Genomic DNA, 17,567 nt, shown 5'->3' with positions numbered 1-17,567 from the left:
TGAACACCTCCAGGGATGGGGCATCCATAACTTCTCTGGGCAACCCGTGCCAGTGTCTCACCGCCCTCATGGGGAAGAAATTCTTATGTCTAGTCTAAATCTGCCCCTCTCCAGTTTATACCCATTGCCCCTCATCCCATCACCACAAGCCTTTATGAACAGACTCTCTCCAGCTTTCCTGTAGCCCCTTCAGGTACTGGAAAGTTGCTATAAGATGTCCTTGGAGCCTTCTCTTATCCAGGCTGAACAACCCCAATCCTCTCAGCCTGTCCTCGTAGGGAAGGTGCTCCAGCCCTCTGATCATCCTTGTAGCCCTCCTCTGGACCCATTCCAACAGCTCCCTATCCTTCTTATGTTGAGGATTCCAGAATTGGACACAGTATTCCAGATGAGGTCTCACAAGAGAGGAATAGAGGGGCAGGATCCCCTCCCTTGCCCTGCTGGCCATGCTTCTTTTGATGCAGCCCAGGATACAGTTGGCCTTCTGGGCTGCAAAGGTGCACTGCTGGTGCATGTCGAACTTCTCATCGACCAGCACCCCCAAGTCCTTCTCTGCAGGGCAGCTCTCAGTCACATTATCCCCCATCTTGTACTGAAAATGGGGGTTGCCCTGACCCAGGTGTAGGACCTTGCCCTTGGCTTTGTTGAGCCTCATGAGGTTCTCACAGGCCCACTTCTTCAGTCTGTCCAGGCCTCTCTGGATGATCCCTTCCTTCCAGTGTAGCAACTACACCACTCAGCTTGGTGTCATCTACAAACCTGCTGAGGGTGCACTCAATCTCACTGTTAATATCCTCTCCTTTTCCATCCTCTCCTTCCGCATCCTATCCTTCCCTATCTTTTCCTTCTGCATCCTATCCTTCCCCATTCTTTCTTTCCCCACCCTCTCCCTTGCCCAAGCGCCCCCTCCTTGGCAGCCGGCAGCACCCTTGCCTCTTGAAGCACATTTAGCTCAGGCAGGCAGAGCACTGCCTCCGCTTCCCTTTCTGTTTTTATGGAATGATAGAATGGTTTGAGTCGGAAGGGACCAAGAAGGTCATCCTGTCCAACCTCCACCCTGCAGTGAGCAGGGACATCTTCAACTCAATCACGTTGCTCAGAGCCCCAACTTAACCCAACTTAACCTTGAATGGGATGGGGCATCTACCACCTCTCTGGGCAACCTGTTCAGTGTTTTACTACCCTCAGCATGAAATATTGCTTTCTAATATCTAGTCTAAATCTCTCCTCTCTTAGTTTAAAACAAGTACCAATTGTCCTATTGCTACTGGCTCTGCTAAAATGTTTTCCCCCGTCTTTCTTATAAGCTCCCTTTAAATATTGAAAGTATTGAGGACAGGCTGAGAGAGCTGGGGTTGTTCAGCCTGGAGAAGAGAAGGCTCCAAGGAGATATTATAGCGACCTTGACACTATATGATGAGGAGCAGGGGTATAAACTGGAGAGGGACAGATTTAGACTAGACATAAGGAAGAATTTCTTAATCATGAGAGTGGTGAGACACTGGCACAGGTTGCCCAGGGAAGCTGTGGATGCTTCATCCCTGGAGGTGCTCAAGGCCAGGTTGGATAGGGTCTTGGGCAGCTTGATCTGGTGGGAGGTGTCCCTGTGGGCTGGAACTGGATAATCTTTAAGGTCCCTTCCAACCCAAACTATTCTATGATTCTGTGATTACTTTGAGACAGAGGGACGAACAGAAGATCTTAACAGGGGTTTGGCTAGGTGTGCAGTTGGATATGTATCGTTCAAGTGACACAGTCACCTAAAATAGCAGTCACCAAACACAGTTATAGCATGGAATATGTTTAGTTAGATATCTATCTATACACTTAGTTTAACCTATGAGACCTCTTCCTTGAGACCTGCAACCGATTTGCTGGAGTGTTGGTCGACAGCTGGCTGAATATGAGGCAGCAGTGTGCCCAGGTGGCCAAGAAAGCCAACAGCATCCTGGTTTGGATGAGAAATGGTATGGCTAGCAGGAGCAGGGAAGTGATTGTGCCCCTGTACTCAGCACTGGTGAGGCTGCACCTTGAATACTGTGTTCAGTTTTGAGCTCCTCAGTACAAGAAGAACATTTTGGTGCTGGAGAATGTCCAGAGAAGTGAAACAAAGCTGGTGAGAGTTTTGGAGAATGCGTATTATGAGGAGCAGCTGAAGGAACTGGAAACATCTATTTTCTGCAATACTTTTTTTCCCAGAAAGGAACTTTCTCCATCAAAAATAAATCCAAAAAGAGGAAGTGGATATTCTAAACTGAATATTTTAACCAACAGCTGAGTAATAAATAGTTTGGGTTGTGGAGTTACCAGTTAACGTTTTGGGTTGATAGCATTCCCATTCTCTGTGGTCTAAGCCATCCAGCCAGATACTCCTACAAATCATGGATGCTCGCTAAGTATTGCATCATTGCAGTGGCAATGTAAACAAAGGACACAGCTTATGGACAAGAATGGAAACAATAAGTACCACAGCATAATTTCAGAATCTATTTCAGTGTTTGATGTATTGCCAATACATCAACATGCAAGGACTGTTTTATAGCCCACTCACCCTTTTGTCCTCTTTGTATTTTCTCCATATGCAATTAAAAAGAAGTGGGTTTAACTGTCAAGATTGTAGGCTCATGCTACCACCTGAAAGTCTAGCCTGTTTCTTCCAGTCCATACATCTTCAATGACTAATTTTGTAGGCTACATTTTGTTCTCAGTTACTTGCAGTGCCAAATTTTGCCAGCTTTCCTGATTTTGTTGTGATTTTTAATATTGGTTATTCTAAAATCTTTAGCTTCATTGACAGGAGATCTCATCTTCCACTAAGACTGCAAGTTTCAAATGTGTGAGAAAGAAGACTTGCTGATATGACCTCAGGATGATCAGAACTAAAAGTTGCTTTCTTTTTGTTCCCCAGAGTGTCCAGTTAAAACTCTGTCTTCACATGCAGTTTAGTGTACATATTCCTCTATTTGCTGGCTTACTGGGATACTGAGACAATTCCTTTCAGCCTACTAAGAGTTTTGTGCCTAACAGCTAATTAGTGTTTAATCTGTAGCTACAATATACAAACTGCTGTCATTAAAACTAGTTCTAGAGGCTGACATACAAAAGAAACAGTGCTGATTGACATGGAAAGAATCCTTCCTTTGGTTGATATAGACTAAAACAGCAGACCAGAAGTTTGTGTCATTACCATTTGACTTGTCATTATCATTTGCACTTCACTAGAGGGGAAAAAAAAACCCAAACCACTATTTCCACTCTTTCTCTTTGGATTAGATAAGAACAATAAGGGAACTACTTGCCTAACAGCAGAAAGTAAATTTTTCAACAGAAAATTGCTTTCTTCCTTTTATCATCACATTGTGGGTAGAAACATTCTTGCTTGATGAAGGATGTAATAATCAGCAAAGAATAAGAAAATGCTCTTTCCTGGTAACTAGGTGTCAATAAGTATTGGTCAGTTTAGCCAGGGCAAAGACTGTAACAATTATTAATCAGTTGGACCTGAGAAAGCATATGTAATTCTGCTTCTACATCAGAAAGTCCTTCCAGCAAAGGTGTGAGAGCCAAGTTAAAATAAGAGACTAAAATATCAGAAGCAGAAATTGAACTGCCAAGAGACTCTGATTTACATAAAATGAAAAATTTTTAATTGTCTTGATTTCATTGCAGTGCACAGTTTTGCAAATCTTAGCATATAGCTTACTCAAAATTGTTACACTCTGAAGAAGTAATTTAAAGTAACCCAAGACTTCTGTGGTTTTTGCATCACGATGACTTTTGACTGTTTCCCTCCCCCCCCCCGCCCTGCAAATTACTAAATATCTTCATGGGGGAATATCTTTTGGGGAAAAAAGCTCTCAGCCTTTTAAAAGAACTGACAAAATCCCTGTTGGTTCTCTGGAAATACAATCTGAATTTCAAGTTATTTCATTCTTTCGGTTCACAGTCAGAATTTGCGAAAGACTCCATTGATCAATTTCTGCCATGAGTTGTAGCATTTAATTGTCTCATGTTAGCAAGTCATTGCTCAGGCTGTGAAAGAATTAATCATGGAAAATCTGAAAATCAACTGCTGCTAGCTATTTTTATGTTGTGTATATTTTCAACTATTAGTGTACGTTTGGGTCATGATTTCAAGATTTCTCAGAATCTCTCTTATAAATTTGAAAGCTAATATGTGCCTCTAATCACTTGTCTCCAAGGGCTTTGCCTTGAAGAATAAACAGCCTTGATTGGAAGGCCTTGATATGGAATAGCTGTGCTGACAGAACTACAGTCACATCTGTCCAAACGTATTATCTCTGCATTTTGAGATTCTATTGTCTTCAAATGCTGATCTTGTTCTTTCAAAGCTTGTTCTATTCTGCAAGTATAAAAGCATAAAAAGTTGTTAAATGAATAATACTACTGAGAAAATGTGAAGTTTTGTCATAACACCTCTGTAGTTATTCCTACCGCCCAATAACTTTACGTGTTCTTTATGATCTTGCCCACCCACTGCTACCAGATTGCCCTCAATGATCCCAGCTTCCACACAGCTCCAGCCATCTCCCTCCCAGCTGTCTTCTAAATCCCCATTGCTCCCCTACTTTGCTTTATGGTTTCCAGTTTCTGTGATTGTTTCTAATGTTACCACTGGGTATTTACTGAATACTGAATATTCCAGCTGCTGCTTCTCTTTCAGATTCACAGCTCTATGAAATACTATTCAGCTGCTATTGAAATCTCTTTGATCATTTAGCTCCACTTTTCTTTGTCAGCAGATACGGCTCCTGCTGATTCATCTACTTTATTCTGTAAAAAACCTTGTTGCCTTTCTTACATTTATTTTGAGGGAAGTTGCTAAGCCAAACAGCTTTCATAAATTTCTCCTAATGCGCATCATAACAAACCTTTCTTAGCTCTAATCATTGTCTAACAAGTGGCATCTTTTACAAGGCATGATCAATGGAGAAAAAAAAGATTTTGAAAACTGCAAGTTATATAAACGTAACTGTTCACTGTATGCTTTGTTATCAGGACATTCTTATATCAATGGCCTAGACTGTTCTTACACCCCTACTTTTCTCCATAGTGATATTCTCTTCTTCTCTAACAGATTTTTCTCTTAAACTATCTTTAATTGAGCAACAATGTCTTTTGGTACTGAAAAACCTGGAAAACTTGTCACCATTTTTCCAATCTGAGCTTTGATGGGATGTTTCAACTGCAGTAAGTTATCATTTCGTTGTTCTTGTAGCTACGACAGTCTACCAAACTTACGTGTATGTGTCACCTCATAATGCTGCAGTTTTCCCAGACAGCTTACAAAATATCTTTCAAGATTCTCATATCTAAAAGAGCACTGTCTGGGATATATGTCTTTTCTTGAGCTTGAATTTTCTGCCACTTAACAGTAGCAAAAATGATCTTCTGAAAATATTTTTTAGGTATTTCTATGGAAGAAAGGACCAGTCTAAGTGATTTCTTAAGATCTTCTATAAATCTTATTTTCTGCAATGCTACTGTTATTCTAGATTTTGTCACTGCCAGGAGTTTCTTATGGGTTTCACATAATATAATGCTTCATCTCTTAGACTTTTTCCATATTAAGTCATACAGTCATGAGTTGTGTTTGTATGTCAACACTTCTCTTGGACTGTAAGCACTAGCATTTATGTCCATTATGGAAGTGTTTTGAAGACCGGGTATGTTAAAACAACTTTTTTTTTTTTCATTTGTGTTGTTTTCTTCTGTACTAAATGATAAATTGACCTTAACTGACTCAGTAATGGGTTCTCATGGAGAAATAAAAATTCTGTACCCTCAGGAACTGTAATGTATTAAAATCTTGTTGTCCAGCCATCTTTGTCACACATTTGATTCTTTCTCAAGATAAGGTCTCAGTACCTTAAGTTTCTGTTACAGCTTATCTCTGTTAGGAAGCTCCAAATTGAAGGAAGTAATTTACCTAATAGAAAGCCATCTGTGTCCCCTTGTTTTGTCCTAACAGTTTAGAATGGGATCCTTCAATTTGAGTTTCTCAGTAAATCATGAAACATTTTAATTTTTGCACAAAGATTTACATCCTACTAGTAGATAATTTCTCAACATTTTTTTCTAGCTGCTTTAATTCCTTTCTTGTTTCAAATCTTTTTTCCAAGTTTTTACAGAACTTTCAGTTTCTACCACATCTCTTATTTTAATTCCTTTTCACTGTATTTTCCTTTCTTCCATTATTTTGCCCACTTGAGCTCCATAGGAACATTAGCTCATAATCTTCATCCTAGAAAACTGCATCACTCCTCTACCACCATGACTTTTATCTCTGATTCCTCCAGTTAGTCCTAACTGCCAGTCCTCAGCATCTTCTGTGTTACTGCTTCGCAGAACACAAACTCTTAGAACTCCACTGTTGGAGAAAGAAGCATATCAGTGCCAAACTAAGACAGAAGGAGAGAGCAGATCAATGTATATCATCCATTCAGATTTCAGAGGCAAACGACCAAAACTATCCAGAAAACTATTTTCTATCCCTTTAAAAACAGCCTAGTTCAAGATAAAAGATAAAGGATTTCAGTTTGTTTTGCAAGACTAAAGCTTGTGGATTCTGCTTCAGGCTAATTTAGAAAGTTTTAGTTTGTCTTTTATGCATCTTGGTTCTAAGTATGAGCAGCCATAGGACTCCAGCTTAGCCTGCAAGCCTGTCTGCTTATTATTCACTCTAATCTTCTACTAAATCAACACATCACCACGCTGTGTCTCAGTCCTGTCAAATCACATTTTCCAAAGGAAAACCATTCTGGATGGAATTTTGACTTGCAGAAGATAAGGAAAGAGATGTAAATGAGCAGAAAACAGATCATGGTCTGAGACTGCAGCCTTTCACATCATATGTTCACAACCGTAGGCATTTGCTTTTGGCTGTAGTTAGAGGCGGAATTTCAGATATCTTTGTCAGATTTGGTCTGACCCAGTATAGCCTTTTTCATGTTCCTGTATTCTGACAGCACACAAATCCAGGGAGTCGAGTCAAACCAAAGAAAAGTCTCCCTGAAAGCAGACAGCCTCTAGTCTATTTTGAAAGTTGCAGAGTAGATTGCTGTGATGTCTGTGAGGCTTATTCTCCTAACATCGTGCTACTACTGCTACCTCGAAAGCAAGATAATGGAGTTTGGGTAAAACTCACCAAGGGAAGGGTTTAGGAGCTTATCTTGTTGTTTCTCTGGCTCTGATTATGCAGTGAGAACCAAAAAGACTTCTAGCTTCCACATCTGAGTGAATATTCCATGTCGGGACAAGATCTGCAAGAGGACCATTATGAACTACCTCTTAATAAAAATCCCAAGCATACCAAAAGGAAGAGATGTAACAAGATAAAGTACCAAGAAGTAGAAATTACATGAAACATAAGACTTGGTACCTCTAATCCAACATAAATCACTCCACCTTCAAAATGTTTCTTCACGTTGCCTGTCTTCATATACAAATCAAACCAAATGAAAGCTACGTCACTAATATTTGGTTCCTTTTTAATATTCCAGGCTGATTCCAATGATAGCTTCATTAGTTATGTTTAGGGTTGGACACACTGGGTTTTACTTCATTCTTACTCCAGGGAGAAATTACAGTGTCTTGTCTTTATTAGCTTTATTCTCATTAAAAAGAAATTTCTTCATCCCCTGTGATCAGGCGCAGACTTATCATGAATGAGAGTGAGAGATCAATATAGAAGTACTGACTGCTCTGGTGCTTGCATTCCCAAGTTATGTAAAGTAGGAACTGCCACAGGCCTGCTGAGACTGCCAGCTGGACTGCTAACCCCTTAGTGAAAAGGTCACTGACTTGTAAGGATGAAATATACGTAGAGAAAATTTCTATTTTAAAGTAGACCTACTTAAGTGTTGAATGTGATATTGCAATCGCTATGATACATGGGTTGTTTAAAAAAATACCCGATAAAAGAGAAATTATTAAAACAGATGTATAAATCTGCTTCACACTCCAAGATTACAAGGAACTAGAAACTTCCAAGCGTATATATCTAAGTTTGACTTTGCAAAAACTGAAAGCATTGGTCATACAGGTCAAAAAAAACATTTTGACATCAATGAAGTATTGCAAAGACTCAATACTTTAACATGCTAAAAAATCAGGGGGAAAAAAAACATGTATGTATACAAGCCTGCTTCAAAGCATCCACACATTCATGTTTGCTTCACTTATGAGGCTAAGCAGCGAGGAATAAATATTGAAGAAGTGCAATATGTCAATGCATATTTCTTTCTGAAATTATTTTAAAACATCAGTTTCTAAGTAGTTTTGTTTCAACATAATGGTATAACACAGTAGATTCTAAAAATACTAAATGAGGTTGTTTTCTGATCTTGTCTTGTATCCTGACTTCAAATTAATCATGAAGATCTGCTCTAGTAGTCTAGGAAGCATATCAAAGAAAAAAAAACCTCATAAATAAAATACATAATAATGTGTCAGTTAAGGAACTTTAAGATTTGAAAGGAGGTTAAAGCTGTGTGTGTATATATACTTATTTCCTCGTGTTCAAGTTCCGTTTTTATCAGATCATTCTCCAAGGTTCATGTTTGTTTATACCAAAGGAGGACTCTGTATTTTCCAATCTTTGTTAAAATCTTTAAATCTTTAAAAAAATTTCAAATCTTCCAGATTATCCCTTTCCAAATCCTATAATATTGTTTCCTGCTCGTCTTTGTAGAACCGTCTCTCAATGGAAAAGGAAAATAAGGTAACTATATGGTTAGAAAGAAATGAATGAAAAATCTCAAGCCATTTTTTGCCAAGACAAAATTCACAGTAATAGAGATCTTCAGGGTTCTGCAAGAAGTAAAAGAGTAAAATATCCGTGTTCTGTCCCTTTATCTAGCTTGTTCCTGTATTCCCCTTGAAGAGCTATGTTGGAACCGCCACAGATCTCCATAAATTCTATCATTATACCCATGGACACAATGGCAGCACAGCTTTTGCCACTGGATACTCTAGTGCTAATAAAAGAGCAAGGTTTCTCTCTCAGTAGGAAGAGTGAAGTTAAATGATTTCCACAAGCAAATGTTCTATATCAGCCTTGGCAACCAAGTGGGAATGACATATAACATTTAGCTTTGTTAGAAAAGCAGGAAGGACATTTGCTGCTTAAACCATACAATTCATAGAAGAGACAGCTGTTAGAGCAGCTTATATAGCCTGAATCTTCACCTCCTGCTTGCACAGTCCTCTGTTTTCCCTGCTGTTCTTGTGGTACTAATGAATCTTGTATATCAGGGACTGAGAAAGAAGGAAGGGGTCACAAGAGCGAGGGAACAACTAAAAATAAGGGGAGGGGGGAGAGAGAGAGAGAGAGAGAGAGAGAGAGAGTTTCCTTCTCCTGCTTCTTGACAAGGCTTCTGAAGTCTCTACAGCATTCTGACATCCCACTTATCCTTACCTAAATCTACTTTATCCATCCCTCAACACATTAACACCCCAAAACTTCCTAAATCAGCTTTCCTAGACTCCAGAACATCGACTGACATTTGCCAGCCTTCCTCTTATGCTTCTTTCTAACACTCCAAACCCCTTCTGCGAGACCAAAAACCATGCTTCACCTACTTGCTGTGAAAGAAACTGTGAACTAGCTCTCGATCTAACTTGCTATATGGAGGAATAAGATCCATGCTTAGTACAGTGCTATAAAATCCTTCTGTGTCAAAGTTTGAAGTGTCTGCATGCAAACTGCCTATTGATAATGACCCCTAAAGTAATGAACTGCTGAACTGCCCACAACAGGTATTTGGGGAAAGCACTAGCTGGAAGGGCCAACCTTACACCAGGGCACAGTTTAACAGTTTGTTAGCACAAAGGATCATGTTCTAAAGGTCAGCAGTACTCTCAGGCATGCTGAAATCCCCTGGTACAGACACAGTTATACCAAGAAGTTCTTATGGCAATGATTTCTCCCCTGCCTTATATTCCCCCTGCCGCCCCAAGCAAACTAGAACAAGCTACTGGTTAAGTGCCTATTTTCAATTTGATTTGCATCAGAAAATGACTGGAAACATAAAAGTAGCAAGAAGCAAGTTTAGTTAAAGTGAGTGATAAGTGTTCATCATTCTAAGGAAGGGATGGAGTCAAAGGATTAGAAGAAAAATAAAGCAAACTGTAACACATTCAGGGATCTGGCAGATGGAGTCTTCTGGAAACATCATTTAAATGACAGAAGTCTGCAAGGAAGGTGACAGTAACTGAAAAGGATTATAAATGGAAAACAGCAAACCTCTATGATGCAAGACAGAAAGCATAGGTGAGAAATCACTGTGGCTCTACCAAGGGTTTTTCAACAAGGTAAGAATTAAGAAATCATGCAAGGCACAAAAGCATCCCTCTACGAGTATGAAGGAATCAATATAGAGGATTAACACACAAGGATAAAATCAGAAGGGTTAAGAGACATAGAAAGCCCCCTGCCCCACCTAAAAAAATTAAAAAGAAAAATAATGCAATCCCATTTGTTTACCAGGAAAGGAAAACTCTCTTGGAGTTAATTCTGATTTTGACAAACTGATTTACTTCTGGAAGTGCCTATATCCACAGACTCTCAAGGAAATCAGGGGCAAAATTAGGTATCTCTGTTCAGTGTCAGGACTCTGGTAGACAGTTCATTTTCAGTAGTTAAAAAAGATTGTTCTACACAGAAAGAACAGAAGAGAGAGTGGAGGGGTAGAGTAGAAAAATCAAATATCAAATGTAAGCATTCCCAGAAAGTAAAATGCTTTTGACAGTCTTTCACAGTATTCTTATAGCCAAAATAGTGAATACAGAAGTGGATGATAAGGTGGGTGGAATATTGCCTTACTCGTGAGGCTCAGAGGGCTGTGGTCAACTGTGCTAAATTACCTACTGCATGCCAGAGGAATCGATAATAGAGGTAGTACTGCTTAATTTCTTTATTAACAACCTGAAAAATGGGGCACAGGTGCACACTCAGGAAGTTCACGAATAATAGCAAATTGGTGATAGTGGTTGATACACCAGAGAGCAGGACTGCTATTCAGAGTAACTTCAACAGGCTGTAGAAATGGGCCAACAGAAGCCTCTTGAACCTCAGAAAAAGCAAATGGCCAGCACCAGGAGGGCAGTAAACCCAGGCACCAGTACATGCTGAGGACTAACCAGCTACACACAGCTTTGCACAAGAGGATCTGGGATTCCTGGTGGACAACAAACTGAGTACGAGCCAGAAATGCACCTGTTGCAAAGACAGCCAATGGCATCCTGGGCTACATTACCAAGAGCGTGGCCAGCAAGCCAAGGCAAGTGTTTCCCTCCTTTGCTGAGCACTTCTGATACCCTTTCTATGCAGAGCTTTGAACTCCTCAGTACAAGAAAGACATTGACATGCTAGAATGCATCCAGCAGAGAGCCACCATGAAGGTTAGATGGGTGGCAGTCATGATAGAAGGGGAGAGGATGAGTGAATGGGGCTGATTCAGCTTGAAGAAAAAACAGAATGATATTGCTATTGACTCCAGCCATCTTCTGGGAGATTATACAGATGGTGGGACCAGACTCTTTCCAAGGGTGCACAGCAATAGATGAGAAGCAATGGATACAAACATGAGGAATTCTGATTAGAGACCATGAAACCTATAGCACCTTCGTGTGATCCAACACTAAAACACATTGCTCAGAGAGGCTGTTACATCTTTGTCCTTGGAGTTATATTAAAAACTCAACAAGACCTTAAGTAACTCAATCTAATTTGATCTACTTTGAAAAGGAGACTGGACTATAAATATACTTAACTGGACTATAACTATACTTAAATATAAAGTATATTAAATATTCTAAAGTATATTTAAATCCCTTAAAATATACATGATTCCATGATTACGAAAAAGTGCTGATCGCTTTTGAAGGTAATGAAGAGTTGTATCTGCTAGATATCCGAGAAGAACCATCCCTTTCCTTCTGAGAAACTATTTCCTCTGACATCTATTAACCTGCCTGCAGTAGAAACAAGAAATTATTCTTGTTCCAAAAGCATCCAGAAGAGTTTCTCTGCTTAAGAAAGAACCCATTTTGCCACTGTTTTACACTTCATTAGGAATCTTTTACCCATTTCCAATAGTTTCGATCATCTATGCAACGTGCAGGGACCTCTGTGCAGAGGACTCAGAACTGGTCCATTAATTTAGATTTTTTAGTTATAGAATTAATGTTCTGCACATAAGTACTTTGTCAGTGACAGGTGCTTCATAATTACTTAAATAATGAGCACCTCTTAACACCAAACTACAGTAGTCCCAAGGCTACTGTGGAGCTTCTTAGTATTTAGTATTTCCTTACAGGCTTGCCCAGTTTATAAACAATTGAGACACTTCTGTCCAGCAAACCAAAGGCCATTAGTAAAGGCAAACCAAAGCTGCTGCTAGGGCTAGTCTGTTTTCTGTCGATATAAAAATTCTGCATTTTACCCAGTGCTGACAATCTAGAGTAAAACTACACATGAAAGGACTAATTTTCTTTCCTTAGATTTAAGTATAATTGCTTCAGTACAAGAAGACTTCATTTCCTGCCATCAGGTCTTACAAAGTTCTGAAAACTAATTTTAATTTGTCCTGGTTTTAATGATCAGAACAAAAATAAACTATCCATGATTTTCTGCAGTGTAAGGTGACTTTATATGTTTCAACCCTCTTATTCTTACTGTTTGGCTTATGCATTCTTGTAAAGGGAGAATCTAACCTCTATTTGTAATTTAAGAGAAAACACACTGTACGTTATGCCATGAAGAAGCTCACTGAAAATACTAGGTTGGACATAGCTGCAAGTAAAACTAAGTAATGACAGGGTCAGGCTTTAATTGTCTTGGGAAGATGGGGACATTCTAATAACTGTTATAAAGATTTTGTATGTTTTCATATTTCTAACTATTCTTCACTTTCACAGTATGTGTGTCTTTTCCTCTATTTTTATCATCTTTCTTTCACATAATAGCCTGGTGCTCTGTAGCCTGATCTGGGTCCATGTAGGTGCATGTATATTCTATTTCAGTAGCACTCCATAAGAGAGCCAGAGAGGCAAGGCAATATGCAATCTCTTTTTCGTTAAATGAATAAATTGCAGTCTGATATAATGCTTGGATAATACCTCCACTTATCAGGTTTTAGAGCTAAATTATTGACTGTAAGATCTATGGGACAAGGCTGCTGTCTTCTTCTTATTTAATAGTACAAAATTATACATTATGGACATTATATAAAACACAGCTATCATGCCCTGAATTTTATTATTTTCTTCTGGACTAACTATGGAATTTCATGCAAAAGGTTATGTGGTCTAGCTAAGCTCTTTAAATCACCCCTCCTCCTTGAAAGAAAATCAGATGCAATAGTTCTACAAATGGACATGGACAGAAGAGTTATTTTATTAGGCACTGTGTTCTCATGAGAAGGAAACACGCCTATTTTTGTTGAGTGTTTCAGCTGTCACATGCCTTGCCTTTCTATAGGAGGAACCAGTCCTAGCTTTTTCTAGACACTGAAAGAGGAGTGGAAGGTCATTGCCACCACACAGCTTTATATATCTTGTTTTTATTCAAGCTTTTTCCCTTGGAAAACAGAATAATCGTTAGGGTGCTGAAGAAGAGTTACAGCTCCAAATAACATTACTTTCTTTTCCCCGATGTCCTTAAAAGCAGGGGAAAGTGATGCATTCCTTCCCTTCCTTCTAATGCACAAGCTGCTAACTCTGCCTCCAGTCAACAGACCACTCAGCAAAAGGGCGCTGAGCAAATAGTAAGGAGGTTTTGTCATTTGTTCCACCTCTATAGAGGTGAAGTATACAGAGGCGTGGCATGAACTGTGAGATGTGGAAGAGGACCCACCAAGAAGGGAATGCAACTTTTATTTCTATTTTTACCCTTTACAGAAACATTCTAATATTACTACAGTGAACATTCATAAAGCCTTAGAAAGCCTCTTGGATATATAGGAACAAAATATTATTGCTTTTCGTTATTTTGCAGTCAGGCCTAAGGCCCATACCTGAAAGTAGCCTCAGATTAAGATACAAAAATGTCAATCTATTTTATTACTGGGAGTAGCTTAATTTAGTTTGTCGGGAACATGGAGAGGTTCTTTGGTGGTTTTCCAAAGGCAGTTTCAGGCACTGTATTGTCTTATCTATTTTTATTTTATGCAAATATTTAAATTTGATTACTATTTATTTAATCATACCACAGACAGATTAGAATGGCCAAATTACTTTTTAGCTCATTGTCATTCTCTGATGTTCAGGCACTGTAATTTGTGATACTGTAAAAGAAGCAGTATTTAGGATCCAGATGATAAAACTCTGGATCATCTCCAAGAGGATCCTTTTAGGCCCATTTCAAACCAACTGGGTTGTTATTTTTCAAAGGTCATTTCAGATTCAAGTAGGATTCAGTTCACATCTTGCTAACAAAAAAAGAGTAATCAAGTAATTCTGTTACCCATGAAACAGTGCAGAGACTGAGGAAGAAATGAAAAAGAAAAAACAAACTATCTTAAAATACACGAAGAGAAAACGGGAACCAAAAATGGAAAGAAAAACACATCTGAAACCTCATTCCTAGGTTTCAAGAAAAAAAGATTATTTCTAATTCTCAACAATGACTTGCAGTCTAATTGCTCAGATCACAATACAGTATAAAGCCCTACGTAACTAAGCTCTTTAAAGTTGCCTGTATTACTTATCTTCTCCAGTCACAGAGATTCAGCAGATCAAATGCCTGTTTCTGAGAGCCGAAAGGGATTATTGAAAGCAAAACCAGTCAGCAAGCTTTTTAATTGTGGCAAGTTAAAAATTAGCTACTTTGTGGCTCAAATTGCAAGATAAGCAGAAAAAATACTGCAAATTATACCTCTAACACATTATTTTTTTTAATAGAGAGACACAAACACAGAATGACCAGTGCTTCTCTGTAGAACCCAGATCTCTCCTTGGAGGCATCAATGTGCTGATAAAAGTCTAGCTCAATGTTTGTTAATTTCAGATCCACAAATTGCAACTGAGCTCTTAGGTTCTTTCCAACTCTGTAATACCCTGTTTGAAGCCCTCATAGGAGCCCTTATCTACACTCAAAATGTTTTCAGACAACCCAGCCAGTGTTATGAATGCTGATAAAGTGAGAGAATACCACAAGTATTTAAGAATGCAATTCATCTAGAGTATTTTGTCCAAGAGACATAACCCATTGGACAGAAGGGGAGAAAATTACTTGCAAACAGAATAAATTTATTTTGTAAATGAAGTTATTACATACAGTTGGAGTTGATGTAATGACCCATCCACTATGCTAGAGATTCCTATTCAAGCATGGAGGATAAAGTAAAACTGCTGCCACTGGAACAATGATGGGAAACATATTGTGGTTAAATACATTGTGGGTTCAAAATAATTGAAAACACATAAGAAATAATGAATCTGAATTTACCTCATGATGCCTCTGGCCTCTGGACTGTGAAATATAAAGACAAATCTGCTTTCTTCCCAGACAGTAGTGCTTGGTGTTTCTAAACCAAAACATTTTTCTTAGCAGGATTATTTAGAGAATTTGACACTTACACACTGTTTTAAGATGGTATAGGCAATGAATTTACACTTTTTGCAAATATTATCTGAGTCTTATACATACTGATGCATGCTTCTGCTTGGTTTTCCTATTAGAGCAAAGAAAGCGCGTACACTTCTTTGAATTTGAAAATCAGAAAACAAACATTCACACCCTCCCATCTCTATAGAGAAACATATTTCTCATGATTTTTTTTCTGTTCCTCCGACGAAAAAGGCATGAGGAGGTTGGCAAGAAAGCCATTGTCTGTCTTGTTCTTCCTATGTTTTGGGTTTTTGGTTTTTTTTTTTTAGATAAATCATTCTGGTCATAACCACACTAAAGGAAAAAAAACAAAAAAGCCTCAGAACCTCAGGAGGGAGAAGAACTGTACTTTCAAAGGTCAGAATGAAATGATTTTCACAAAACAGTACTTCACAAGTGATATTTTAGCAGCAGAAAAATTCAGCATAATGGAACTGACAGTTCCAAGTGATGAAACATGGATTCAAAAGTAAAGGACGTGGATTTGCCCCTAAAGCTCCTTTCTTGGCCACCTGCTGAATTGTATGCACTTCCCAGGCTCAAAGAGCAGTGCAGACTCTCAGGGAATGCATGCTAAGATGGTTTTACTGTATAAATTCTTATCTGAGATGCTCTGCTCATGTATTAAATGATCACCCACAGTTTTAGTACCTGTACAGGTTTTACAGTACGTTGAGAACTTTAAGGGAAAAGCATGAATCACACAAAACAATTCAATCTAATTTCCTCCTAGGTGTTACAGGCAGTAGTTCTTACTGACCTTTAATTTTTTTTTAATTGTTAAATGAACAGCTTTAATAAAATATTAGTCATTGGCGTTTCCTCATAATTCTGCAGAGAATAACTAGCAATTCACCAATCCCACAGGCTTCTATGATTTGATCCAGTCTCACAGAGTTAATGGATGTGATTAAATTATTTTATGCAGAGTAAACATTTGCAGTGTTTCTCTTCTTGCTGCTGTCCAACCTAAGCAAATAAACTGACTGCCAGCATCAGTCTCATGCTTCTCATGTGAAACCTATTGTGAACTATCAAAGCCCAGTACTGTAAGAAAGAACCTGATGTACTTCTAAATAAATTCACAGATTAATTTGCTTAACAGTTTAGAACAATTAAGGTTATGGCCCCAGTCACTTGTCTACAACGTTTTCTGTGGGAAATTAAATGCAACTAGAGGAAAATCATTCTTCCTTTCTTCTTTCCCATTGCTTAAAATGTCTCTCTAGAATAAAGCATTTTTCCCACATCCATTTTCACTATACAAATAGGTTTTTTTTCTTGGAATTTGAAGGGAATTTTCAGGATATAAAATGACATCTCTTATATGTTGTACTTTTGTAATAAAAGGCTGGCTTTCTAGAATAAGGAAATAATACAGCATGACTGAATGTGGACTGGTTGTAGAACTATTTATTTAACATTGCTTTCCTTCCCATGCCTCTCATCTAGCATTGCCAAATCCCTGATAAGATTTCAGTTTGGATATGTATGCACAAACTGAAATTTTTTTTCTTCAAAGGATTATTAATACCCTTCACCTATCAGTCTTTAAAATCCTTAAGAGATTTTGTATTTATTATGTTTAAATGAATTATCCAAGGTCATACAGTCAGTCAGTGTCAAAATCAGGAATCGACACCAACAGCATTCGAGGGTTTGGCTTCCTATCCTAGTGTCTCAGACAACAAGCTCCTGCCATTGGCACATGCTCGCTCACTTCCCTTAATTAAAATAACTAACATTTGACCTGGTTGGAGAAAGCTGGAGAGCAGGCTGTGAAAAGAAGCTGTTTTAGGACTACTCTAGTCTATGAGGTACACTATGAGTTTCATATCTGCTCAGATTCAATTTTTACCCAGAATATTTTGAACAAATTTCATTCACTGCTTCCAAGTCAGATGGTGGTAAACAAAACACTTTCACTGCAACA

This window comes from Cuculus canorus, chromosome 1 (genome assembly GCF_017976375.1).
Source record: "Cuculus canorus isolate bCucCan1 chromosome 1, bCucCan1.pri, whole genome shotgun sequence".
Taxonomy (NCBI): Eukaryota; Metazoa; Chordata; class Aves; order Cuculiformes; family Cuculidae; genus Cuculus; species Cuculus canorus.
This window is presented reverse-complemented; position numbering follows the sequence as displayed.